General features: G+C 42.6%; 1 protein-coding gene across 3 annotated transcripts in view; it reads right to left on the bottom strand.

Moving 5' to 3' along the window:
• The window catches only part of LOC115208601 (testis-expressed protein 2), a 54,431-nt gene extending 27,429 nt beyond the window's left edge, over positions 1-27,002 (bottom strand). The window contains exons 1-2 of one of the 3 annotated variants that reach the window (XM_029776789.1): positions 26,796-27,002; positions 25,927-26,019 (exon numbers count right to left, since the gene is read on the bottom strand). The gene's annotated coding sequence lies outside the window, so the exon portion shown is untranslated. The remainder of the gene's footprint in view (positions 1-25,926; positions 26,020-26,795) is intronic. The other 2 variants (XM_029776787.1, XM_029776788.1) reach the window with 2 other exon arrangements.
• Positions 27,003-27,251: the final 249 nt, after the last annotated feature.

The raw sequence follows: 27,251 nt of genomic DNA, 5'->3' as shown, positions 1-27,251 counted from the left end.
TAAAAATGCCCTGTCTGAGACCAGTTAGGTTCACCACTTTATGTTAAGAATGTGAAATGTCAGAATAATAGTAGAGAGAATGATTTATTTCAGCTTGTATTTCTTTCATCACATTCCCAGTGGGTCAGAAGTTTACATACACTCAATTCGTATTTGGTAGCATTGCCTTTAAATTGTTTAACTTGGGTCAAACTTTTAACTTCGGGTAGCCTACCACAAGCTTCCCACAATAAGTTGGGTGAATTTTGGCCCATTCCTCCTGACAGAGCTGGTGTAACTGAGTCAGGTTTTTTAGGCCTCCTTGCTCGCACACACTTTTTCAGTTCTGCCCACAAATTTTCTAAAGCTTTGAGGTCAGGGCTTTGTGATGGCCACTCTAATACCTTGACTTTGTTGTCCTTAAGCCATTTTGCCACAACTTTGGAAGTATGCTTGGGGTCATTGTCCATTTGGAAGACCCATTTGCGACCAAGCTTTAACTTCCTGATTGATGTCTTGAGATGTTGCTTCAATATATCCACATATTGTTCCTTCCTCATGATGGCATCTACTTTGTGAAGTGCACCAGTCCCTCCTGCAGCAAAGCCACGCCATGACATGATGCTGTCACCCCCGTGCTTCACGGTTGGGATGGTGTTCTTCGGCATGCAAGCATCCCCCTTTTACCTCCAAACATAACGATGGTCATTATGGCCAAACAGTTCTATTTTTGTTTCATCAGACCAGAGGACATTTCTCCAAAAGGTGCGATCTTTGTCCCCATGTGCAGTTGCAAACCGTAGTCTGGCTTTTTATGGCGGTTTTGAGCAGTGGCTTCTTCCTTGCCGAGCGGCCTTTCAGGTTATGTTGATATATGACTCGTTTTACTGTGGATATAGATACTTTTGTACCTGTTTCCTCCAGCATCTTCACAAGGTTCTTTGCTGTTGTTCTTGGATTGATTTGCACTTTTCGCACCAAAGTACGTTCATCTCTGGGAGACAGAACGCGTCTCCTTCCCGAGCGGTATGATGGCTGCGTGGTCCCATGGTGTTTATACTTGCGTACTATTGTTTGTACAGATGAACGTGGTACCTTCAGGCGTTTGGAAATTGCTCCCAAGGATGAACCAGACTTGTGGAGGTCTACAATTTATTTTCTGAGGTCTTGGCTGATTTCTTTAGATTTTTGAAGGTAGGCCTTGAAATACATCCACAGGTACACCTCCAATTGACTCAAATGATGTCAATTAGCCTATCAGAAGCGTCTAAAGCCATGACACAATTTACTGGAATTTTCCAAACTGTTTAAAGGCACAGTCAACTTAGTGGTGTATGTAAAATTCTGACCCACTGGAAATGTGATACAATGAAATAAGTGAAATAATCTGTCTGTAAACAATTGTTGGAAAAATGACTTGTGTCATGCACAAAGTAGATGTCCTAACCGACTTGCCAAAACTATAGTTTGTTAACAAGAAATTTGTGGACTGACTGAAAAACGAGTTTTAATGACTCCAACCTAAGTGTATGTAAACGTCCTACTTCAACTGTATGCGCACAAGTTAACAATACACATACAAGCACAGACACAGGCAAACATGCACGTACCTGACGGCTACACACAAGGTGTGGTCAAAGTGCTGCTCTTAGGTCAGTATCACTTCTACCCTGTTGTTCCCCCGCTCACAGTTACAGACAGAGCTGCTGAGCCGAGATCAGCTTCCTTCTCTCAATAAATAATGCATGATTTCAGCAGACTGCCAGATTGCTATGGATCGGTCTTGGCTGCTAAAAGCTGCTCTCTGTGCCTCTGCAGGAGAATGTGGTTTAATGATGGAAAAGAATGGAGGAATGTCCAACTTCTTCTATTCCTTGACTCCATACTGACCCCAAGTTGTCCCCTAGCCTCGGTAATGACAATGTGTGGCACCTACTGCTGTGACATTTCAAAAAGGGGTAATCTTTTTTTAACAGTTTTTCCAAGCCATTGCATTTATCAGGAAACAGCTGCATTATGTCAGTGCACAGCGGTAAATCAGTGTCTTGTGTCTGTCCATGGAGGCTACTGCATTTTATTTCATGGAGATGTAGTCCCGTGTAGCTCAGTTGGTAGAGCATAGCACAAGCGCCAGGGTGGTGGGTTCGATTCCCACGAGGGAAACGTAGGAAAAAAGTTGAAAGAAAATGTAAGTGGCTCTGGATATGAGCATCTGCTAAATGACCAAAATGTAGATGTTACACTTGGAATTTCTATAGAAAAAGTTGGTCAAAATCAAACCACCTCGTAAACCCCCCCCCCAAATATTTGCAATCTAAAGTGTACCACTGACTTTGTTAGCGTGATCAATAATAACCAATTAATAAAAAATTGCTAATAATAAGAGATGCCAAAAATACTTTCTTTGCCATGGGGACAATGAAGTGATGTCAATCCCCAGCCGGTTCACCTAGACACAGCAGGGCGGACTCAGACTGGACAACTGTCACATGTTAGGGGTGAGCCAGCCAAACCAAGTCATTTACCACCCCCGTCCCTGCCTGGTCTCGGGGTCAGCAGCAGGCAGCAGCAGCACAATGAGGCCATTCAACAGCCGTGTGCTGTAAACCAAAGTAATAGCTCTCATTATAAACCGCATGGTTCGAGCCATGAATGCTTATTGGCTAAAAGACATGGTATATCAGACAGTATACCACGGGTATGACAAAAAAGTACTTTTTGCTGTTGTAATAATGTTGGTAACCAGTTTATAATAGCAATACGGCACCTCTGAGTTTTGTGGTATATGGCCATTATACCACGGCTAATGGCTATATCCAGGTATTCTGCGTTGCGTCGTGCTTAAGAACAGCCCTAAGCCATGGTATATTTGCCATATACCACACCTCCTCGGGTTTATTGCTGAATTATAACACATGGGATGCATCCCAATGGCACCCTAATTCCTATATAGTGCCCACATGGCTCTGGTCAAAAGTAGTGCACTATATATGGGGCGGCAGGTAGCCTAGTGGTTAGAGCGTTGGACTAGGAACCGAAAGGTTGCAAGATCAAATCCCCGAGCTGACAAGGTAAAAATCTGTCGTTCTGCCCCTGAACAAGGCAGTTTTAACCCACTATTTGTTCTTAACTGACTTGCCAAGTTAAATAAAGGTAAAAAATATTTTGATAGATAGATAGATAGATAGATAGATAGATAGATAGATAGATAGATAGATAGATAGATAGATAGATAGATAGATAGATAGATAGATAGAAAAGGGAGGAGTGGGATATACAACAAAAAAACATTTCCATTTCACACCACCCAGACTTGTACAGGTCACTTGTCCTCAGTCTCTTCCTCAATTATCCCCATTTCTCTCTCACTCATGAATACAGAACAGCACTACTTTGTTCCATATTACTGACATAAATCATCATGACTAGACAACATGAAACAACAAGTGGTTGTGTGTGTGTCGTTGTGTGTTGGTGTGCGTGAGTGAACTGAAGTAGTCCCTCCTATAGTTGTGTGGTTACATGTGACAACAAGTGTGTGTACTGTACACGTGTTAATGTGAATGTGTATACAAGCACTAAAGTAATCCCTCCACCCCTGCTGTTCCAGTGGAGGCCTGTATGACTGAAATGGAGTCATCAGATGCAAAGCAATGGGAGGAATTAGTGCAGTGACGGGACCTCATTCGATACTGGGCTCTGAGCTCAGACAGCTGTTCGCGCAGGTTCACTCCCACCAGATGAGTCACACAGTGCAGTAGTGTTTGTACGGTACACTGAAACTAGAACATGAAAAATGGTTTGGTACTAGAATTGTGTTACTTTCGGTTCTTCTATCAAACGTGGCTCACGTTTGGAAATCAATTAAATGTTTGCAACTGTATCACAACCGGACATGATTGGGAGTCCCATAGGGGCGGCGCACAATTGGCACCAGAGTAGGTGTAGGCCGTCATTGTAAATAAGATTTCTAAACGGACTTGCCTAGTTAAATAAAAGTTTAAATAAAATGAATAAATAAAAGATGGAAAGGCTTTCTAAAAAACAAAGTAGCCTATGCCTACCTGGCAGAATCATAAATTTTTGCATCAATCCAATTGTTTAGCCATTTGTTTTACAAACTCCCTCACATGTGCGCTACAGAAAGACAGCTAACCAAACAGCAGGGCTGAGTGCATGCACACTTGAATTAAAGGGTAAACTACACTCAAATCTACATTTCTATCATTTTTCCAAGACAAGTGATCCCCTGATGTGGTTTAAGCATTTCTGTAGAGATTGAACATCCAATAATGTTGTTTTTCTAGTAAAGACTGATTCCAAGACCTAAAACCTGAGAAAAATCTGTATAATGTTGTTTTTCTAGTAAAGACTGATTTCAAGACCTAAAACCTGAGAAAAATCTGTATAATGTTGTTTTTCTAGTAAAGACTGATTTCAAGACCTAAAACCTGAGAAATCTGGGAAAAATCTCTATTCGGTATCGTTTTGGTTATGGAGTATCGTGATACTAAACCTGGTATTGAAGTCATAAGTCTGGTATCGTGACAACACTAGTGGGAATGACAGGAGATATCTGGAAAGGTGATGAGTGGGATGAATGGCTTAGGTGTTCATAGTCACACACACCCACCAGATAAACACACACACTAGTAATGACACTAATACTGAGTTATCATACTGCTACAATGAGTGAGGAAGGTGTATGGTTAAGTAATGATAACACCATCAATGTGATTGACTTCCTGGGAGAGCATGACCATAGTGGGGTGATGCTGAGTCATGTCAGTTAAGTTCTCAGACTCGAAGGACACTTTCTTGAAATTCTATCCAAATATCCTGAGGAGGATGGTGTTCATTGTTATAACAAGTTGGGGCCCTTATTAAATGTAATGCAAACAAGTGACAAAACTATACAACCTACTATAATTCTCTGAAGAGGCTGTAAGCTCAGCTAATTGCTAACAGGGGCGCACACATTACTAAGAATGGGCCACATGCACAGACACGCGCACAAACTAGGAAAACATATAGGCCTAGGTAAAAGCAATTATTTTCAAGACAACAATACTAAAAAACATTTTGTAACAATGTAAACTTGCTCCTGTTAAGAAAAACAACAATAGGGAGAGAAAACAAGAGGATTTAGTCTGACTTCACAGAACAGGCTTGGCAATGAGCCTGATGCACTGACCTCTCCTGCTGCAGGTCATTTCCTCCTTGGTAAGCTTTACAGGACCAGTGACCTCTGACCTCTATCCATTCTCTCTCTGGCCTTGACACAACAAAACGACCCTTCTCTTCAACCCATCAGAATTATACAAGGTAATGTAATGTCAATAGTATCAATATTATTCATCCTTTCGCCAGCATAGGTGATAACCTGTACAATAGCAACTTTCGTATGCTTTCTTAAAATAATGCACAACAGGAAAGGCGGTGTCGAAGGAGAAAGAACAACGGATAATCCTATATTCCTTAATGGAGGATTGTGCAACCAGCAGTTTAAGCATCAAACTACTTTAAATAATCTGATATCCAGTCGTCACGCCGACTAACAACTTCCTTACAATTCCCACTACCAACAAACCTTTCCTGGAATGACTTACCTTGTTGTTAAGGTGACACGTTGTTGTTTTCTACCACGACAACACTAGGAATCAGAGGGGGAAAAAATGATGTCTATGCTTTAACTTGAAAATTAGGAAAACCATCACGGTCCCGATATCTCATTTGTTAGCCTTAATCCAATTAGCATCTGCTTAGCTTTCACATCAATTTAGCGGCTAGCTCGCCCAGCAGCAAGATAAATGGGCCCTGCTGAGTTTAGTTGGACTGCTAATTGCAGTCAGAAAGAAATAGGGCTAGACAATAAGACAAGACTGTCAATGTGTGGGAGCTGGTGCTAAAAATTCTCCATGCTAAAAAAAAAAAGAGAAAAGATGTGATTTCAGGTCACTAAGGATATCCAATACCAGACATTTTTTCAACAGCCCTGCTCTCAGTTCACACTTGAAACTGAACCACATCAAACCATTCTGAGCTGGTATCTAGTGGAAAAAAGGTTCACTTGGTTTGATGGCATAGGAGGGACTGAGCAGGGAATATCACCAGTATTTTGATGTTCTTTCCTGTGGTTCAACCACTAGGGACAGCATTATAGGCTCACACTGCATGTTGATAGTAGTATTATCCTGGGTTAAAAAACAGCCCAGGGCTGTTGATACTGCTCTTTGGGTAAATATAGAACATTTGCCCTGGCAATGGACAAGGAGTTAGTCTCATCCTTTGAGCGTTAATAGCATGTTGCCTTGGGTCTGACAGCCATAAACCTCTGAAAAAATGTTGTTTCCATGGTAGCTTGTTTTACCCTCAGGAGAGGGGCATTTTTGCAAGTCATCTTATGTCTGCCATGTGACAGAAATAACAGGCTGCTAGAGGGAGGGATAGCACAATAGCCTCACGTCACCAGCCCCCTCCGAGGCCTTCTCAAATGTCAAATGCTGTTTTTCCAAATGGCAATCCAGAATAAACATGATAATTCTAGCAGCTAGCATTGAGGGGACATTAGGAAAGTGGTGAGAGAATAAGTCTGTGTGAAGGAGGGGGGAGGGGGGCAGGGGGGGGGAGTGCAGCGCCGTCATTGTTTTGCAGAGGCTTGACAGGAGCTTGGCGGTTGTCCTCAAGATCCTAGGGCTCAAGGATATGCTGAGAAATGTATTAAAATGAATTGAAATCTATATGCAACTCAGAGGAAGACACTACTGGCCAAAGCAAAGCGCTTGAGTGTTCTTTGAGTCAAACCTACCTTCCATTACCAATCCCAAAGGGACCGATGGATACTGTAGCTCACCAACCAAACTTGCTTGAGACACACATAAAACGATAAAGCCTACATATCTTAACTTTCCTTCCTTCCAGGGCCTGTTGGAGAGATTGTGTAATCCCAGCCCATGTTTCTTAGGCAGGGATTAGCAATAATCCCCCCACACTACCATCCCTCTTTACTTATTCAACCTCTCCCTCTCTTTGCTAACACAGCAACTACCTGCTGAGTCACTTACTGAAACCCCCAAAGCAATGACAACCCACACAACCCAACACAAAGCCAAAGCCTCTGGTTATTGGTGAATGGTGAAAGCATCCTCTCCCCATGTGTCGTGAACAATTCCTGTTGCTGCCGCCTTTGAAAAGGCAATTTACCAGGGTATTTAAGATAACACTACCTAAAGGTGTTGAAACGAGGAAATGGGAAGTAAAAACATGTTTGTAGCTCTCTCCCCCTGTGAATCGCTCTCAGTGATGCTTTTGTGTCCTTACATGATGTAATACACAGCAAATTCGCAATAAACTGCGAGACGGGCCTCTACAACCAGGGGGGAGATAGAATGTAGAATAAAAGCATGTGGCGTAATAATTTTTCCAATTATATTGAAATGGTGGGTGCGAGTCTGTCGGGTATGAAAATGCCTTTGTGCTAATGCCATTGACACAGAGCACAGGCAGGGGATATTAAAGAGGGGATTACGGGAGAGAGGGGCGGCGGGCTGAATAGGTGTAAGCAGCGCAGTGTGCTGGAGCTTAGCTAACACTGACTGAGCTGATAGCAACGCGTGTGTCTTCTTGAAGTACAAGGTGAGAACCTGGGAGAGAGAGGGAGGACAGGATTGGAGGTAGGGAAACGAAGAGAGAAAGAGCGCATAGTGAAGGATGTTGAAGGGAGAGAGAGGAGAGAAAGAAGAGGGGGAGTAGACAGGTGAGGTAAAGGAAGATAGAAAGGCCCATGAGTGTGCTTACACCTGACCACTGTCTGGAGTCGGGACAATCTTAGTCTAGCAAGCCTCCCTCACCCAACAGACTTGCTGTGGTCAAACTAGCGGGGCAAGGATAGAGAGAAATGCCGGGCAGTGAAATGAGGTCATGGCTATCAATTGTCTGTCTTTTGCTATAGTAAGGGGAGTATAGAAACCTTCTACGCTCTGGGTAGAAGTTGGCAGAGACCTAGGATCAGCTTACGCTCCCCTTCACCCTACTCCTGATAGCACTAAAGAAGTAGCCTAAAAGTCATATTTTCAACCTCTCCCTGTCCGAGTCTGTAATACCAACATGTTTCAAGCAGACCACCATAGTCCCTGTGCCTAAGAACACTAAGGTAACCTGCCTAAATGACTACCGACCCGTAGCACTCACCTCTGTAGCCATGAAGTGCTTTAAAAGGCTAGTCATGGCTCACATCAACACTATCATCCCAGAAACCCTAGAACCACTCTTATTTGCATACCACCCCAACAGATCCACAGATGATACAATCTCTACTGCACTCCACACTGCCATTTCCCACTTGGACAAAAGGAACACTTATGTGAGAATGATATTCATTGACTACAGCTCAGCGCTCAACATCATAGTGCCCTCAAAGCTCATCACTAAGCTAAGGACTCTGGGACTAAACACCTCCCTCTGCAAATGGATCCTGGACTTCCTGACAGGCAGCCCCCAGGTGGTAAGGGTAGGTAACAACACATCTCCCACGCTGATCCTCAACACCGGGGCCCCTCAGGGTTGCATGCTCTCCTGTACTCCCTGTTCACTCATGACTGGATGGCCAGGCACGACTCCAACACCATCATTAAGTTAGCTGATGACACAATAGGGGTAGGCCCGATGACCGACAACGATGAGACAGCCTATAGGGAGGAGGTCAGAGACCTGACCATGTGGTGCCAGGACAACAACTTCTCTCTCAATGGGATCAAGACAAAGGAGATGATTGAGGACTACAGGAAAAGGAGGACTTAGCACACCCCCATTCTCATCAACGGGGCTGTAGTGGAGCAGGTTGAGAGCATCAAGATCCTTGGTGTCCACATCACCAACAACTAGAATGGTCAAAACACACCAAGACAGTCGTAAAGAGGGCACGACAAAGCCTATTCCCCCTCAGGAGACTGAAAAGATGGGTCCTCAGATCTTCAAAAGGTTTTTCAGCTGCACCATCAAGAGCACATTGACGGGTTGCATCACTGCCTGGTATGGCAACTGCTCGGCCTCCGACAGCAAGGCACTACAGAAGGTAGTGGGTACGGCCCAGTACGTCACCGGGGCCAAGCTTCCTGCCATCCAGGACCTCTATACCAGGCGTCAGAGGAAGGCCCAAAGAAATTGTCAAAGCCCCCCACGCTGCTGCTACTCTGTTATTATCTATGCATAGCCACTTTAATAACTCTACCTACATGTACATAATTAACTCGACACAGGTGCCCCCGCACATTGACTCTGTACCAGTACCCCCTGTATATATCCCCACTATTGTTATTTACTGTTGCTCTTTAATTATCTGTTATTATTCTCCCTTACTTTTTGGGGGATTTTCTTAAAACTGCATTGTTGGTTAAGGGCTTGTAAGTAAGCATTTCACTGTAAGGTATCCTGTTGTATTCGGCGCATGTGACAAATACAATTTGATTTGACATTCATTGCCTTATACGAAGTGTTTGATAGTGAGAGTACAACCTGTGTGCCAGTGTTCACTTGTCAAGCGGAGCCGTGTATGTTAAGACACTCAGAGAGGTGTTCCAACTCCATTTCTCTGGATTGTACTTCTCTAAAAGCGAAAGCCTCATTGACTAATGCTTGAGCACAGCCAGCTATTAAACTAGGACACTGCTTAAAAAAAAAAAAAAAAAAAAAACAACAACTGATGACAGCGTCGGCCAGTAAATACAGGGGACAGAACACAAGCTGCTCTACCACCCACATGCTAAGGACATTGTTGTTGACACTTTTAGAGAACTCGAGACCACCTGACAATTCCCACACACACTGCCACACAGACGCTAAAACACCTGCCATTGGCTGCCTGCTTTAGGCCTGGCTGTATGTGTGTGTGTGTGTGTGTGTGTGTCTCCACAGAGAACACTAGATGAGAGGATCAGAGAGCTGGAGGCCTGACTGTTCGCATATGTTGTGTTTACCAGTAAGTGTGTTGTACTAGTGTGCATGAATAAACATGTTTGTGTGAGAGTGAAAGCGAGAAAGAGAGGGAGAGTTTTGACACACAAGCCAATTTAAAACCAGTGTGCGTGTTTTCTGATGCACAGGCCAGGGCTAACAGGCTGGGTAAAAATACCCCAGTCAATGAGACAGGATCGCCACAGGGCAGCCTGTCAATGCAGTCAGAACTCCATCATACTGAAAATACCACTTCAAGAGTGCATGTGCACAGGCTTAAAACAGTATTTTTGGAATGAGGATGCAGTAGTGGTGGTGGTGTGGGGGTGGGGGTATAGCAGTCTTGCAGGAAGTTTCTTCAAGCCTCACTAACTACCAATTCAAAGAGACACTCGTAAACAAGGAGCCGACTGTGTTCCTGAGGCATCTTCCAGGGAAAAGCTGTGTCACTGCTGCCAGGGGCAATGCTCTGGGCCAGGGCTTGATTGGGGAGCGTGCTCAGTTACCCAGAATAGTTAGAAGTCTATATAAAAAAAATTATGTAAACGGACCTGATGTTTAGAGAAGTTCTCTCATGCTCTCTTTAAACAGGAAAGGTCCGGGTTAGGGCCTGATACTTCTCCCCCAGGCCCGATACTGTACCGTACATTCACTACTGAGCACACTATATAGGACCTACCCACTGGTCTATACAAAAGCCCAAAGGCATTAACAAACATGCTGCAGGCCTAACGGTATGTCTGAGCTGCTACTTACGTAACAGTAGCCTATTTCTTGCCAAATGGCTACATTATTACACAGATAAAAAGGTTCAATAGATTTCCAATACATTCCAAACAACATTTCTGGTATTGTTGTGGTTCAGTTGTTCTTTTCAGTGAGAAAGGGACTGGCTGGCATGGGTACAGTATGTGACGCCATGCCCAGTATACTTTTTTTAATTTCACCTTTATTTAACCAGGTAGGCTAGTTGAGAACAAGTTCTCATTTACAACTGCGACCTGGCCAAAATAAAGCAAAGCAGTGCGACAGAAACAACACCACAGAGTTACATGGAATAAACAAGCGTACAGTCAACACAATAGAGAAAAAATAAAAAAGTCTATATACAGTGTGTGCAAATGGCATGAGGAGGTATGGCAATAAATAGGCCATAGTAGCAAAGTAATTACAATTTAGCAGATTAACACTGGAGTGATAGATGAGCAGATGATGATGAGCAGATGATAGTGTGTAAGTAGTGATACTGGTGTGCAAAAGAGCAGCAAAGTAAATAAAAACAATATGGGGATGAGGTAGGTCGATTGGGTGGGCTATTTACAGATGGACTATGTATAGCTGCAGCAAATCGGTTAGCTGCTCAGATAGCTGATGTTTAAAGTTAGTGAGGGAAATGTAAGTCTCTAGCTTCAGCAATTTTTGCAATTCGTTCCAGTCACTGGCAGCAGAGAACCAGAGCACCAATGCCCACTAAGACTTAGGACACTTAGCCTAGTGCAGGATGCCAGATGTGAGAACTTATGAGAGGCAAAGAGAGTGCTCATGACGTGCCCATCAGCGAGACAGAGACACAGAGAGAGAGACAGAGAGAGGCAGAGCATCAGAGGCAGGCAGAGAGAGAGAGCTAGAGGGTGGTCCTCCATGTCCCTTCTCTTCTCACTCGCCAGCGGCCTCCAGTACGGTTCACTGGTCCTTCGTGACGACCCTGACCATATGCTAATATAAAACAAGCTGTCACTCGAGGTTAACAACCCCAAAGAAATGCTCTTGGCTTGTCCCGCCACATGCATCTTACAAAACATCCGTATCGCTGGCATCCCAAGTCCACAGTGTATCTAGTAATGTTGGATATGTACGAACACAACATAGATCTGAAGTCTGTGTCTCAAGGTAAAGATAAAGGTTGCAGGTGAATTCAACAGACTATTTCTAGGGCCCTATAAAAATCCACATTGTGGAAAACGCAGAGGGATTCACAGAATCCAGACATTAAAAGGGAATTCGACAATGTAATATTTTTTATGTAAAAAAAAATATATATATTTGTTCTATTTTGAGCGAAAAACAAAACGGGCCAAAAAAAAAAAAGAAGATTTTATAGGGCAGTACATTTCTATAGCAAGCCAATGGTTTCAATATGTAAGTAATAAAGCCTACCAGACGGCCTAAATGCCTTTTATGCTCGCTTCGAGGCAAGCAATACTGAAGCATGCATGAGAGCATCAGCTGTTCCGGATGACGGTGTGATCACGCTCTCCATAGCAAGACCTTTAAACAGGTCAACATTCACAAGGCCGCGGGGCCAGACAGTTTACCAGGACGTGTACTCAGAGCATGCGCAGACCAACTGGCAAGTGTCTTCACTGACACTTTCAACCTCTCCCTGACCGAGTCTGTAATACCTACAGTTGAAGTCAGAAGTTTACATACACTTGGCGCCATTAAAACTCGTTTTTCAACCACTTTATCAATTTCTTGTTAACAAACTATAGTTTTGGCAAGTCGGTTAGGACATCTACTTTGTGCATGACACTTAATTTTTCCAACAAATGTTTACAGACAGATTATTTCACTTATAATTCATTGTATCACATTTCCAGTGGGTCAGAAGTTTACATACACTAAGTTGACTTTAAAACAGCTTGGAAAATTCCAGAAAACGTCATGGATTTAGAAGCTTCTGATAGGTTAATTGACATCATTTGAGTCAATTGGAGGTGTACCTGTGGATGCATTTCAAGGCCTACCTTCAAACTCAGTGCCTCTTTACTTGACATCATGGGAAAATCAAATGAAATCAGCCAAGACCTCAGAAATACTCAATAGTATTGCAAGTATAAACACCATGGGACCACGCAGCCGTCATACCGCTCAGGAAGGAGACACGTTCTGTCTCCCAGAAATGAACGTACTTTGGTGCGAAAAGTGCAAATCAATCCCAGAACAGCAGCAAAGGACCTTGTGAAAATGCTGGAGGAAACAGGTACAAAAGTATCTATATCCACAGTAAAACGAGTCATATATCAACATAACCTGAAAAGCCGCTCAGCAAGGAAGAAGCCACTGCTCCAAAACCGCCATAAAAAAGCTAGACTACGGTTTGCAACTGCACATGGGGACAAAGATCGTACTTTTTGGAGAAATGTCCTCTGGTCTGATGAAACAAAAATACAACGGTTTGGCCATAACGACCATCGTTATGTTTGGAGGAAAAAGGGGGAGGCTTGCAAGACGAAGAACATCATCCCAACCATGAAGCACGGGGGCGGCAGCATCATGTTGTGGGGGTGCTTTGCTGCAAGAGGGACTGGTGCACTTCAAAATAGATGGCATCATGAGGCAGGAAAATTATGTGGATATATTGCAGCAACATTTCAAGACATCAGTCAGGAAGTTAAAGCTTGGTCGCAAATGGGTCTTCCAAATGGACAATGACCCCAAGCATACTTCCAAAGTTGTGGCAAAATGGCTTAAGGACAACAAAGTCAAGGTATTGGAGTGGCCATCACAAAGCCCTGACCTCAATCGTATTGAAAACCTGTGGGCAGAGCTGGAAAAAGTGTGTGCGAGCAAGGAGGCCTACAAACCTGACTCAGTTACACCATCTCTGTCAGGCAGAATGGGCCAAAATTCACCCAACTTATTGTGGGAAGCTTGTGGAAGGCTACCTGAAACATCTTACCCAAGTTAAACCATTTGAAAGGCAATGCTACCAAATACTAATTGAGTGTATGTAAACTTCTGACCCACTGGGAATGTGATGAAAGACATAAAAGCTGAAATAAATAATTCTCTCTATTATTCTGACATTTCACATTCTTAAAATAAAGTGGTGATCCTAACTGACCTAAGACAGGGAATTCTTACTAGGATTAAATGTCAGGAATTGTGAAAAACTGAGTTTAAATGTATTTGGCTAACGTGTATGTAAACTTCCGAATTCAACTGTACTAGGCGGTGTCAGAAGAAGGCCCCAAAAAAATTGTCAAAGACTCCAGTCACCCAAGTCATAGACTGTTCTCTCTGCTACCGCACGGCAAGCGGTACCGGAGCACCAGGTCTTGGTCCAAAAGGCTCCTTAACAGCTTCTACCACCAAGCCATAAGACTGCTGAACAATTAATGAAATGGCCACCCGGACTATTTACATTGACACCCTCCCCCTTTGTTTTTATAATGCTGCTACTCTCTGTTTATTATCTATGCATAGTCACTTTACCCCTACATACATGTACAAATTACCTCGAATAACCTGTACCCCCACACAGACTCGGTATCGGTACCCCCTGTATATAGCCTCGTTATTTTATTGTGTTACTTTTTATTTCATTTTTTACTTTACTTTAGTTAGTAAATATTTTCTTAAGCAACAATGCAGTTCAAGAAATAGAGTTAAGGGCTCGTAACTAAGCATTTCACAGTAAGGTCTACACCTGCTATAGTCGACGCATGTGACAAATAAAAATGTAGTTGATTAAATTAAAGAGAATGACAATCAGGGTTCCCATTCTAAGTCACTTACAGAATTCCATGGCCCCAGTAGAGGGGAAAGGATTTAACATGCACACTTTAGGCTGAATCAATGTGAGCTATATCGGTTCATTGACCCCTCATGCCGTCCATGTTAAATAATGCACTCCTCACTTAACCACCACTCAACTTCCTAAACAGGCCCTCATTATCTTTGAATGAGCTACACGGCCTTGACAGCGACAGAACGGCTACGCTGCCCGACACACAGGGATCTTGTTCCACTGCTCTGGTTACATGGCCGACGCAGCTAGACAACTTTGGCTGTTGGCACAGTCAGCCATTACGGCTACAATGTTAATTTCTTCTCCCTATGGCTGAGCCGACACCCAGAGCCATTTGGGTCTGCTACTGACTACCAAGTTGAACCAAGGGTTCAAGAGTTCACGCTGTTGTTATTAAACACAAAAAGGCCACCCACAGGTGAGCTCGTTTGAACTAAAGCAATAATTCCAGACATAACAATTGCAGTTCTCGTTTGAGGGGGCATGGTCTACATAGTCTAGGCTAATTATTGTGATATGGGAGCTTCGTTTCCACTTAGAAACTTGGAGCAGTTTTAATTGCTGTACCAGGGTGGGACCTACGCACTGAAAAGTGGTACTGTACAACAGTTTATGGGTACAACGTTTTTCTGACACTGTTGACAAAAGGCAATAAATTAAAGGTGGACATGTTTCAAATCCAACAATATAAAAACCAAGTGGAACAATATGAACTTCATCAGACATTCCTATAAAACTGACTGGATTTACTGGTTTAGGCACGGTAAAACAATGTACACTGCTCAAAAAAATAAAGAGAACACTTCAACAACACAATATAACTCCAAGTCAATCACACTTCTTTGAAATCAAACTGTCCACTTAGGAAGCAACACTGATTGACAATAAATTTCACATGCTGTTGTGCAAATGGAATAGACAACAGGTGGAAATTATAGGCAATTAGCAAGACACCCCCAATAAAGGAGTGGTTCTGCAGGTGGGGACCACAGACCACTTCTCAGTTCCTATGCTTCCTGGCTGATGTTTTGGTCACTTTTGAATGCTGGCGGTGCTTTCACTCTAGTGGTAGCATGAGACGGAGTCTACAACCACACAAGTGGCTCAGGTAGTGCAGCTCATCCAGGATGGCACATCAATGCGAGCTGTGGCAAGAAGGTTTGCTGTGTCTGTCAGCGTAGTGTCCAGAGCATGGAGGCGCTACCAGGAGACAGGCCAGTACATCAGGAGACGTGGAGGAGGCCGTAGGAGGGCAACAACCCAGCAGCAGGACCGCTACCTCCGCCTTTGTGCAAGGAGGAGCACTGCCAGAGCCCTGCAAAATGACCTCCAGCAGGCCACAAATGTGCATGTGTCTGTTCAAACGGTCAGAAACAGACTCCATGAGGGTGGTATGAGGGCCCGACGTCCACAGGTGGGGGTTCTGCTTACAGCCCAACACCGTGCAGGACGTTTGGCATTTGCCAGAGAACACCAAGATTGGCAAATTCGCCACTGGCACCCTGTGCTCTTCACAGATGAAAGCAGGTTCACACTGAGCACGTGACAGACGTGACAGAGTCTGGAGACGCCGTGGAGAACGTTCTGCTGCCTGCAACATCCTCCAGCATGACCGGTTTGGCGGTGGGTCAGTCATGGTGTGGGGTGGCATTTCTTTGGGGGGGCCGCACAGCCCTCCATGGGCTCGCCAGAGGTAGCCTGACTGCCATTAGGTACCGAGATGAGATCCTCAGACCCCTTGTGAGACCATATGCTGGTGCGGTTGGCCCTGGGTTCCTCCTAATGCAAGACAATGCTAGACCTCATGTGGCTGGAGTGTGTCAGCAGTTCCTGCAAGAGGAAGGCATTGATGCTATGGACTGGCCCGCCCGTTCCCCAGACCTGAATCCAATTGAGCACATCTGGGACATCATGTCTCGCTCCATCCACCAACGCCACGTTGCACCACAGACTGTCAAGTAGTTGGCGGATGCTTTAGTCCAGGTTTGGGAGGAGATCCCTCAGGAGACCATCTGCCACCTCATCAGGAACATGCCCAGGCGTTGTAGGGAGGTCATACAGGCACGGGGAGGCCACACACACTACTGAGCCTCATTTTGACTTGTTTTAAGGACATTACATCAAAGTTGGATCAGCCTGTAGTGTGGTTTTCCACTTTAATTTTGAGTGTGACTCCAAATCCAGACCTCCATGGGTTGATAAATTGGATTTCCATTGATTCTTTTTGTGAGATTTTGTTGTCAGCACATTCAACTATGTAAAGAAAAAAAAAGTATTTAATAAGATTATTTATTTCATTCAGATATAGGATGTGTTGTTTAAGTGTTCCCTTTATTTTTTTGAGCAGTATATTTTACAACTCTTGGACGAATCACTCCCTGAGTGTTATAAAACACATTTTGATACGTCTGTTACTCAGATGCTAACTGAAACTGATTCCAAAACAACTTGATTCTGATGAGGTGGAAAACTCAGATTGGTGTCTAATTGGCTGTGGATGCAGACACCAGATGTTATACCAGGTATTACATAGGAAAACCTACTGAAGTTGATCATTATCAACTAGCCTACGTCAAGAAAACCTAGGAGTTTTCTAGCTTTCTGGCTGTGATAAGAAGCCTTGTTATGTTTAGGGGAGTTAAATGAGCAGCTCCGGCAGTAGTCCTCGTCTAAGATTTAAGGGCATCCATCTCAAATCAAACCAAAGTTTATTGGTCGTGTAAACAGTTTAGCAGATGTTATAGCGGGTGCAGCAAAATGCTTATGCTACGAGCTCCTAGCAATGCAGTAAAATGTCCAACAAGTACACCATTTTTTAAATATTTTAATTACTGTAACAATAATTGAAATGCAATCTATACGTACATACGGTCGAAGTCAGAAGTTCACATACACTGGCTGGAGTCATTAAAACTTATTTTTCAACCACTCCACAAATTTCTTATTAACAAACTATAGTTTTGGCAAGTCGGTTAGGACATCTACTTTGTGCATGACAAGTCATTTTTCCAACAATTGTTTACAGACAGATTATTTAACTTACAATTCACTGTACCACAATTCCAGTGGGTCAGAAGTTTACATACACACTTGACTGTGCCTTTAAACAGCTTGGAAAATTCCAGAAAATTATGTCATGGCTTTAGAAACTTCTGATAGGCTACTTGACATCATTTTAGTCAATTGGAGGTGTACCTGTGGATGTATTTCGTGAGGCATACGTGATCCGTGTAAAAAAAAAAAAGTCAGCGTGGAGCCTCCGAGTATGGACATTATCTGAATAGAAAATATGTGTACAGCAGTAGTTACATATAATGATCATTGACTAGAATACAGTATATACACATATGAAGTTGGTAAAACAGTATGTAAACATTATTAAAGTGACCAGTGTTCAATAACTATGTACATAGGGCAGCTGTCTCTAAGGTACAGGGTAAAGTACCGGGTAGTAGCCGACTAGTGACAGAGTAAGGTTCAGGGCAGGGTACTGGGCGGAGGCCGGCTAGTGTTGACTGTTTAACAGTCGGATGTCCTGGAGATAAACAGCTTTTATCAGTCTCGCGGTCCGAGCTTTGATGCACCTGTCCCGTCTCCGTCCTCTAGATGGTAGCGGAGTGAACAGGCCGAGGCTCGGGAGGCTGCGGTCCTTGATGATCTTCTTGGCCTTTCTGTCCAGCCGTCTACTGCTGCAGTGTTCACCAACACTGACTCTAATCCTTCCAACTTTGTCTCCCCCTTGGCTAACGGACACACTCAGTCATCCAGATACACAAGCACATGAACGCACAGTCACATACAAGTGAAAGTGTGCAAACAAGGACAGACACCTAAGAGAGTGAAAGCCTAACTGGCTTATCTGTCTGGAGTAATTTGGTTTTCCTGCCACTTCGACACAGTTCCACAACAGCCAACTGCCAAGGCAACCGTACGCTACAGCACACAACAGTGCTGAAGAACTGATACCTAGCTAGACAGACTGTAGAAAATGAGGAACAAACCAACATGGAAGAACAATCAATAGTTTGTGATACTGCACTGCTAATAACATTGTATATAACAGAAACCAAAGGGGCTAGGCATTTCTAAGCTGACTGTTAAGGATGAACTCTGGCACTTTGATCAATAGTGAAAGTGACTAATGTGGTCTGAAATGGACTGAGCTGCCAAGAAACATCCATGACTAATCACTTAGGTAGCGGCCTCGTGTACTGGAGGATCTGGAATAGCACAGCTCGGGTCCAAAATGACAGTTCATCTGTCTGTGCTTCGGCTTTCTGGGATGAGACTAGAGGTCGACCGATTGTGATTTTTCACCGCCGATACCGATTGTTGGAGGATCGAGGGAAAAAAGCCGATACCGATTATTCGGCCAATTTTTGTATTTATTTATTTGTAATAATGACAATTACAACAATACTGAATGAACACTTATTTTAACTTAATATAATACATACATACTATCAATTTAGCCTCAAATAAATAATGAAACATGTTCAATTTGGTTTAAATAATGCAAAAACAAAGTGTTGGAGAAGAAAGTAAAAGTGCATTATGTGCCATGTAAAAAAGCTAAGGTCTAAGTTCCTTGTTCAGAACATGAGAACATATGAAAGCTGGTGGTTCCTTTTAACATGAGTCTTCAATATTCCCAGGTAAGAAGTTTTAGGTTGTAGTTATTATAGGAATTATAGGACTATTTCTCTCTATACGATTTGTATTTCATATACCTTTGACTATTGGATGTTCTTATAGGCACTTTAGTATTGCCTGTGTAACAGTATAGCTTCCGTCCTTCTCGCTCCAACCTGAGCTCGAACCAGGAACACATCGCCAACAGCTACCCTCGAAGCAGCGTTACCCATGTAGAGCAAGGGGAACAACCACTCCCAAGTCTCAGAGCGAGTGACGTTTGAAACGCTATTAGCGCGCACCCACTAACTAGCTAGCCATTTCACATGGGTTACACCAGCCTAATCTCAGGGGCTGATAGGCTTGAAGCCATAAACAGCGCAATGCTTGAAGAATTGCGAAGAGCTGCTGGCAAAACGCACGAAGGTGCTGTTTGAATGAATGCTTACGAGCATGCTGCTGCCTACCATCGCTCAGTCAGACTGCTCTATCAAATATCAAATCATAGTCTTAATTATAACATAACACACAGAAATACGAGCCTTTGGTCATTAATATGGTCGAATCCGGAAACTATCATTTCGAAAACGAAACGTTTATTATTTCAGTGAAATACGGAACCGTTCCGTATTTTATCTAACGGGTGGCATCCCTAAGTCTAAATATTCCTGTTACATTGCACAACCTTCAATGTTATGTCATAATTATGTACAATTCTGGCAAATTAATTAGGGCCTTTGTTAAGAATAAATGGACTTCACACAGTTTGCAATGAGCCAGGCGGCCCAAACTGCTGTATATACCCTGACTGCTTGCACGGAACGCAAGAGAAGTGACACAAATTCATGTTAGCAGGCAATATTAACTAAATATGCAGGTTTAAAAATATATACTTGTGTATTGATTTTAAAGAAAGGCATTGATGTTTATGGTTAGGTACATTGGTGCAGCGACAGTGCTTTTTTCGCAAATGCGCTTGTTAAATCATCACCCGTTTGTCGAAGTAGGCTGTGATTGGATGAGAAATTAACAGGCACCGCATCGATTATATGCAACGCAGGACACGTTAGATAAACTAGTAATATCATCAACCATGTGTAGTTAACTAGTGATTATGTTCAGACTGATCGTTTTTTATAAGTTTAATGCTAGCTAGCAACTTACCTTGGCTTCTTGCTGCCCTCGCGTAACAGGTAGTCAGCCTGCCATGCAGGCTCCTCGTGGAGTGAAATGTAAGGCAGGTGGTTAGAGCGTTGGACTAGTAACTGGAAGGTTGCAAAAACGAATCCCCCCTGAACAAGGCAGTTAACCCCCGTTCCTAGGCCGTCATTGAAAATAAGAATGTGTTCTTAATCTGACTTGCCTAGTTAAATAAAGGTGTAAAATATATATAAAATAATAATTAATAAAAATAATAAAAACATTTTTTTTTAAATATATATATATAAATAAAATAAAAAATACAAAACATTTTTTAAATAAAAAAATCAATAAAAATAAAACATTATTATAAAAAGAATATTCGGCAAATCGGTGGCCAAAAATACCGATTTTTATGAAAACTTGAAATCGGCCCTAATTAATCGGCCATTCCGATTCCGATTAGTCGGTCGACCTCTAGATGACACATCTCTATTTCTGTCTGCTTTCATCTCAGAACCAGAACTCAAGGCCTGACGCAACTAATCACAGCTTGCCTCGCCATCTCCATTTTTAAAAGCGACAGACATTGGCTTGGGAAGTATCATTTATACTCTGTCTATATTTATTTCCCTCCCACCCTCCTTGTATCAGCGCTGTTTCTCCTGGTAAACAAGTAATTGTATCCTGGAGGTAGGGGATGATGGACGGGCCTGTTGCTAGGTACAGAGACTATGCCTGACCCACCTCCGTTATCGCTCATAGCTAACAGGTTGACATGTTTCTGTAATGGTCATTATTTCTGAGGGAAATTCGAGGGCATTGACCCTGTCTGCACAAACAACTGTCTTCAGAGACCTGGGAAAAAGACTCCTGAGAGCTCTTGTACGAGGAATCACTGAGCTATGAAGACAAAATTAATAGCTGCCATATTGAAATAATATTCATTGGTGTTGGAGGGGCCTGTTAACAGAACGGACAATGTGATCCGCTGTGATTGGAAGTCTCGGCCAGGTGTCTTCAGTTGATGTATATAGACGTGTTTTAATCAAATCAACTATATCCACTGAGATTGTCTGATGCTTAAAGCGCACGGTTTGCAAAAGAAATTAAGACACACAGAAGGCTAATGGGAGTCCGACCGCAATTGATTTGATTGTGCCAGGTCAGGCTCAGACTTGCTGCCTTGTGTACATTTTTTTTAAATGAAAGCAAGTGACTGTGACTAGCACCCGTTGTCTCTCTCTCTCCTCCCTGTTGCAGCGACCACCACAGAACATCAGTGTTAATCTCGCTGTCCATGTTGCTGAAGCTGCAACATAATTACAGCCATTTTTGACTGTTACTGAAATCCGTCATTTGTTTAGTAAAAACATTCCCTATTCAACCCTCGCTCACTTCACGTGACACATGAATGCATCGCATGCACGTGACCAATAGGGCCTGACATATAGTGTATCACAGTCACATGAATAAATTGGTTATAACAAACTGTGGGACCTTACATAGACGAGTGTGTGTCTTTCCAAATCATGTCCAATCAATTGAATTTACCACAGGTGGACTCCAATGAAGTTCTGGAAACACAAAGTATGATCAATGGAAACAGGATGCACCTGAGCTCAATTTCACGTCTCAAAGAAAAGGGTGTGAATATTTATGTAAACGTGATCCTTTTTTAATTTTAATACATTTGCAAAAATGTCTAAAAACCTGTTTTTGCTTTGTCATTATGGAATATTGTGTAGATTGAAGAGGGGAAAAAAACAAATGAATCCATTTTAGAATAAGACTGTAACTTAACAAATCATGGAAAAAGTCAAGGGGTCTGAATACTTTCCAAATGCACTGTAAGTATTGAAATAAAGAACTAAAGTAAGTTACAGCTCAATGGTGGTTATACAAGGATGCTATACTAATGATAATGACATTAGCCTACTTATAATGATCATAATAGTAATAATAATAATACAAAGGAGATCAAGAAAAAGGAGGGTTATTAGGCTATTATTATTATTATTATTATTATTATAATAAATATAATTTCTCTGACAATTAGGAACAGTGTAAACACCAGAGAGGCTGTTTAACGGAAAACAAGTGCAAAGCCTTTATTACAGCAAATATTAAAAACAGCCAAATTTGTGAAATTGTTTATCTGACATGTGGTTGCGTGAGGCTCGGTGCTCACGGAATCAGTAGGCTATTAAACAAACACTCAAACAGGCAAAACAAGCAGGATCTGTCTTATTTCTGTAGCTAGACATACACTACATGACCAAAAGTATGTGACACCTGCTCGTCAAACAAAATCATGGGCATTAATACAGAGTTGGTCCCCCTTTGCTGCTATAACAGCCTCCACTCTACTGGGAAGGCTTTCCACTAGATGTGGGAACATTTTCCTCTCTCCTCACTTTTCTTAGACTAATAAGGCAATGGCTGTTTGCTCGTCTCCTAACTCTGCTGCTGCCTCCGCCGCATTGCTCTCAACAACAATATGCTGGTTAACTTTGCTATTATACACAGAGCACATGGTCTAGGAAAAGAAGTCAATTCAACATTGCACTGATGTGCTGCTCTTGGTGCCCCGTGTGAGAACAGCGGGCCTAACTGTGCAACTATTCACCACCTCTCAATAAATGAATAGGACTATAAATCCCTGTTGTTCACCAGAAGCTGCCTGAGTTTTAGAGAAATGTTGATCACTGTCTCTGTCAATGTACCAGACCGTGTCTGGGTAGCCTAGTGGCAGGGTAGCCTAGTGGTTAGAGCATTGGGCTAGAGCGTTGGGCTAGTAACCGAAAGGGCTAGTAACCGCTGGGCTAGTAACTGAAAGGTTGCAAGTTCGAATCCCCGAGCTGACAAGGTACAAATCTGTCGTGCTGCCCCTGAACAAGGCAGTTAACCCACTGTTCCTAGGCCGTCATTGAAAATAAGAATTTGTTCTTAACTGACTTGCCTAGTTAAATAAAGGTAAAAAAAAAAAGCCCAGTCTCCCGGGAAGAATGTCGGTCTTGCCAAGAACAGAATAATGGTGATAGAAACGGCCGACAACTAGCATCAAGCATATTTCAAAACAGATTACTCAAGCACTGGCACTTCTGCCTCTTTCTCTCACATGAGGCTCTGCATAAAACACATTCCATAGAGCACATTCCATAGAGCACAAATCACAACAACGATGAGTCATTGCGAAACATCGATAAGTATTTTTCCTCATAAAAGACAAACTGATAAGGGGGATTGATTTGCACAATTTGTTTCGGGTTGCACTTCAGAAGAAGGTTCAGTTAGCCCAAGCACCTAATGCTACAAATGTCTGTCTGATCTGATAAGAGAGTGCATTTCATGACTAGTAGGGAAATGGGTAACAAGGCTAAAAGAAAAGCCTGTTTATTGAACCATTGTGCCCTCCTGCCTTAATCCAAGTCAAACCTGTTGAGATCAGAACCAACAACAATGCCATTCCGTGGAGTTAATCGTCACCAGCGTTGACCTGCATTTGCATAGACATGCTCGGGTTGATAAGAAGAGCCTGTTGGACTTGATCAGCTGTGGCAGGGCAATGTGGTGAGTTTCTCCTCTGCCTTAGTGTAATAGGGAAAGTTCCTCCACAATTGCTCAGCTTTCTGCCACACCTGTTACGACCTCTGAACGGCTAATGTGTGACGTGGACCATGACGCAACAAGACAACAGTACAGTTGAGTCAACAACTCAGTGCTCTGCACTATAAAGAGCCATTACCTAAAATGGTAGGAATGTTAATTTGGTGACTGATGCAGGAGGAGAAATGAGCCCGAGTATAAAAATAGACCAACATCTTGGAAATATTTAGGTGGCCAGATGGCCAAGTAGTGAGTCAGGGGCAAAGCCATGAACAGGTTCTGAGTCAACAGAGTGTAATCCGTAGGCCCGGCATAAAACTGTGATAAGCAGCACATTGTCCCAGTCTGACGACTGGGAAAACGCACAATAACACAGTGTGGCATTACCAGCAATCTACAGGGAGGCCTCTGCACTGTGAAGAGAACAGCCTACACACACCTGTTCTATGACATTGCAAAACAGGATAGATGGAGATCCGTCATCAGTCGCCAAAGTTAAACAACAAGCATGGGGTGTTCGGGTTGAAAAAAAAAAAAACATTTCAGCCTGTACTCAAATCAGTTAGCTTTCTGCTAACTTGTTATGTAGGGGCTCACTATCTGGCCTAAAATTAACATGAGACCTTCTAAGACTTCGACCTCACGACCACATGTGCCAATGTGGTCAAAGTGAACAGTCGCCACGACTACCTGAGGAAAATCAAACAGATTTGTTTCACGGCAGCTTTTGCCTGACAGGAACTGAAGGCTTGCTTTGATTTCCCTTTCTACTGTATAACAGACATCCATTTCACTATGCCTCCTGTTTTGCTGTTGATGGACAGGTGTGACTTCTCTTTCTGATGCACCTGCTACACAAATTAGGCTAAGCTTAGTGAGTCTTAAACAGGTGCTTAAGGCACTCTATCCATTCTCTCGCTTTCACATGTTCTAACTCTAACCCGACACACAAATCCAGAGGATTTCACACTACTCAAGGCCATGTCTCTTGTGCCGATGACGTTTTCAGATGTGGGAAAAGTGCTTTTGACTAAAACACACAGCAATTCTATTAATAGCCTTAGTGTTAGGCTAGGTGATGTGTTGCGAGAGTGAAGTAAAAGATGTAGAGCCGGAATTAGTAGAATTTGATTCCAGAATTTGCCTAACGGTAGCTTGCCTAGCACATACAATATCGTATTGAGTACACATGAGGAGGCCCCTTGAAATGACTCATGCTAGAGGGCAGTGTAAAAAGGGTGCAACCAACAGTGGATCATTAAGCAGGTTTCGCACACACTATCAGGACATCACATAATGATCAATAGTACAAACATATGATCAAGAGCACAAACAGATAAGCCCTTACATATAGGCCTATGGAAAACACCCTGGGGAAAAAAATAATAATTGTTGTATATGAAATAAACAAGCCTAGGCCTACAACAAGTGCAAAAGGTTGCTAAACCCAAACTGTTGAGTCTTTCTTGGGATACATTTGTTTCAGGAAAACGGTTGAATAATCATTTCACAGGACTTGTTTATTTGACGTGTTTATTTTATCACGGTGCTGAATGACAGCCACAGACAGCCATTTACTTTTCCCTTGGCCAATTAGTCAAATCTATTTCAAGGTACCTAACAAATACCTCAGTCTGCTCAAAAATAATAAACAGCAGAGGGCATTTTGCCCTCGTCTCAGCAGCAGAGAATGTCAGTGATGACGTTTATTTCCTTGTATTTGTTTGGGCTGAAAAGAGACATACAGATCTGTGGAGGCTGCTGAGGGGAGGACGGCTCATAATAATGGCTGGAAAGGAGCGAATGGAATGCCATCAAACACATACTTGATACCATTGCACTCATTCTGCTCCAGCCATTACCACAAGCCCTGTGTGTCTTACTATGGTTCGCCTAGAACCTATCCTTGACTGCCGCTGCAATCTCAATCTTTTCCAATAGAATAAAGGCTGTGTGTTACAGAAATCAGTGTCTCTCTTTATCCTTATCTGTTATTTTCTTTTCCCTCTCTCTCTCAAAGGTCAGTTGTGTCACAGAGAATGGATCAATGATCAGTTTAAATTTACTGGCAAAGTGCTTACCTCGTATCCTCAGTGCCATTCAATCCAGCATTGTCTCAGCATCTGCATTCATGTAGAGTCAACTCTCACATGTCCATAGTGTTCAATGATCTGCTAAAGAGAACAATTCAACAATGGTCATATAGATGTTTGTACATCAAACGTGTGCAATTGCACAACACACACACTAACTTAATGTCACGTTGGACTTGCCACACAAATCCTTTAGTCAAAAGTTGTCTAACTATGTGGTTTTCATCATGTCATCACTCAAACATTTGCCCAGGTGAGAAATGTTTCCAAAGATGTATTCCAATTTGCCCATAGTCTGCATTTGAGATAAATGCTGGCCACAACAGTATAACTAGCTACTAACGTTACCCATCTGGCTTTTTAGTTGCTTCAAAGAACAGTTTAAAACATACGAAAGCAACTTCCTGCTTATGTTATGAACTATAAGGAAACACGGGCAATGTTTAATCGATTAGTAAGCTTATGTTCAATAAACTATGCATACACTGCTAGCTTTGACAGCTAACAGTAGCTCGCTAGCGTTTAACTATGGGTGAAACAAAGCCGCAGCAAACTCCCTAGTTTAGTTTTGGATGCAGCTAAACCTAATGACTAGTTAACTTAGCTAGTTACTAGTAGCTAGCTAGTTAGCAAACGTTAATTGTCTCAAAACAACTCTCGCTTTTACATTTCAACATTCACTCTTGTGAAACCCCTGATTGAAATGGTTTGCTTTACGAAATAACAACGAAGTCGTTTGTGAAAAACAATCTTTGTAAACCACTGGCTACGTGACATTTCACGACAACAAAGCCAAAGGTGTCAAAACTGAAACTCTGATAAAGAGGTGTGTTTTGCCTAAACAAGCGCGAGCTTACCGTGTCCCGAGTTCATAATCTCTCGAGCGAGCAGCATTACAAAATCCACTGAATTAATATGAACAGTTTACCGGACAGTAACAAAACGTTGTATTGTTATCACTTCCAAGTACTGCGTCGTAGTCCGAGCCTCATTTCATGCCCAGCCTGTTGACAGTTACCTGCTGGAAGCACAGAGTTCCTGAGTGAAAAAAACCATTAACGTCTCCCAAGGCTAGAGTAATCAAAGTCGATAAGAAGGATCATCAACCCGAACCCGTTCGGGGATTGATTATACAGACATTTTGGGATTGTTTCCCAATATTTTTATTTTAGGACTACAAAATGGACTTGAAATACATGTCACAGATAAAAAGGTTAGGAAAAATGTTAAATGAAAATGACATAGGCCTTTGTAGGTTATAAATGGAGCACAGTTAGAGCACACAGATACACTTTGTAACTTTGGTCTCTAGA

Source organism: Salmo trutta, chromosome 14 (genome assembly GCF_901001165.1).
Source record: "Salmo trutta chromosome 14, fSalTru1.1, whole genome shotgun sequence".
NCBI lineage: Eukaryota > Metazoa > Chordata > Actinopteri > Salmoniformes > Salmonidae > Salmo > Salmo trutta.
This window is presented reverse-complemented; position numbering and strand designations above follow the sequence as displayed.